Source organism: Orycteropus afer, unplaced genomic scaffold (genome assembly GCF_000298275.1).
Source record: "Orycteropus afer afer isolate SDZICR_OR568_19922 unplaced genomic scaffold, OryAfe1.0 scaffold00071, whole genome shotgun sequence".
NCBI classification, from domain to species: Eukaryota; Metazoa; Chordata; class Mammalia; order Tubulidentata; family Orycteropodidae; genus Orycteropus; species Orycteropus afer.
The window spans coordinates 6,875,770-6,877,877 of NW_006921658.1; the positions used below are offsets into that span (position 1 = coordinate 6,875,770).

Sequence of the window (2,108 nt, forward strand, 5' to 3'; positions counted from 1 at the left end):
ATGCAGCTTGCACCTCTGGAAGTTCTCTGCCAATATACTCCTGCAACCGTTTTTGAATTATCTTCAGTAAGATCTTACTTGTGTGCAATATTAATGATATTGTTTGATAATTTCCACATTCTGTGGGATCACCTTTCTTTGGAATGGGTACAGATATGAATCTCTTCTAGTCAGTTGAACCTGCATATGAACAGTCGAAAGTCTGTTCCACAATGAACTCCTGGCCTAGTTTTGACTGAAGATATTGAGCTTTTCCACCGCCTCTTGCCACAGATGTAGTCAATCTGATTCCTGTGTATTCCATCTGGTGAAGTCCATGTGTATAGCCACCGTTTGTGCTGTTGAAAAAAGATATTTGCAATGAATAAGTCATTGGTCTTGCAAAATTCTATCATGCAATTTCCAGCATCATTTCTGTCACCAAGGCCAAATTTTCCAACTACCAGCGATTCTTCTTTGTTTCCAACTTTTGCATTCCAGTCACCAGTGATAATTAAGACATCCTGATTGCATGTTCAGTCAATTTCAGACTGTAGAAGCTGATAAAAATCTTCAATTTACTCAGCTTTGGCTTTGGTAATTGGTGCATAAATTTGAATAATAGTTGTATAAACTGGTCTTCCTTGTAGGCGGATGTATATTAATTATCCTATCACTGACAGCATTGTACTTCAGGACAGATCTTGAAACATTCTTTGTGATGTTGAATATCACATCATTTCCTCTTCAAATGGTCATTCCCAGCATAGCATACCACATGACTATCTGATTCAAAATGGCCCAAACCAGTTCGTTTCAGCTCACTTATGCCTAGGATATCCATCTTTATGCATTCCATTTTATTTTTGACAACTTCTGGTTTTCCTAGATTCATCCTTTGTGCATTCCATGTTCTGATTATTAATGGATGTTTGCAGTTGTTTCTCCTCAATTTGAGTCATGCCACATCAGCAAATGGAGGTCTCGAAAGCTTTACCTTATCCATATCAGTAAGGCTTGTTCTACTCTGATGCTACAGCTCTTTCCCAGTCCTGTTTTGAGAGCCTTCCAACCTAAGTGGCTTATCCTCCTTCACTATCAGACAATGTTTCCAAGCTATTCATAAAGTTGCACAGTAATGTATCAGACAGTGTTTCTCTGCTATTATTAAGGTTTTCCCTGGCCAATTCTTTGAGAGGTAGATGGCCTCCTCCTTTCCTAGTCTGTCTCAGTCTGTAAGCTGTTGAAACCTGTGTAGCATGTGCAACTGTGCTGGGTTTGAGACATTAGTGGCACAGCCTCAAGCCTCCCAGCAACATGCCACCCCAGTAGGACAAATTGACAGACAAGTTTGTCTCCCTTAGCTGTTCAAAACCTCCCCACCCTCCCCACCCTCCCCTTACATGGATCCCCATCTCTTTCCTGCCACTTAGGGCAGTGGCCTGGGTACCTGGCCTTATCTGGATCCCTGCTGCTGCTTCCTTGCCATACACAGTGTATACCATACACAGTAGGAAATGATATAATAATTGCCCTCCGCTGGAAAATTGCTGACATTTGGGGCATATTAGGTCATTTAATACAAGCTCATTTAAACTGATTTTTATGCAAGGCACATTTTGAACAATTGTGCCAACAGTTTGAAATAAGGTCCATCAACACTGAATTGTTTCAATAGTTTATTTTTAATTTTTTGTGATTTTCTTTGTGCAGCTTGACGAAATGAGGAGTGGAAAGATAAGGTAGGTTTAACATTTATGTTGTAATTAGTGGAATTAGATATTTGGCAGCAGAACTATAATCTCCCCAGTGCTGGGTTGAGTGCTAGAGGACGGAAAATTGACCAGACAGAAATTCAGGTGCTTCCTACCTCAGTGAAATTACTAGTGGCCCAGTGGTATGGGGCATGTCAAGATATTCCTAATAAAGTGAAGAATACATTATTGCACCTGGCCCCTACCACAGCTTAAAAGGAGGCACAATGTCTGGTGGTCCTCTTTGGATTTTGGCTGTAACATATTGTGTTGGATTGTGTTCTCTAGAGAAACACAAAAACCGGCAAAGTATATATATATATATATTTATAGAGAGAGAGAGAGAAATTTATCTTAGATAAATGGCTCACAAGC

General features: G+C 40.0%; 1 pseudogene; it reads left to right on the top strand.

The window, feature by feature from the left end:
- The first annotated feature begins 1,701 nt into the window (after positions 1-1,701).
- LOC103196939 overlaps positions 1,702-2,108 on the top strand; it is a 33,741-nt pseudogene continuing 33,334 nt past the window's right edge.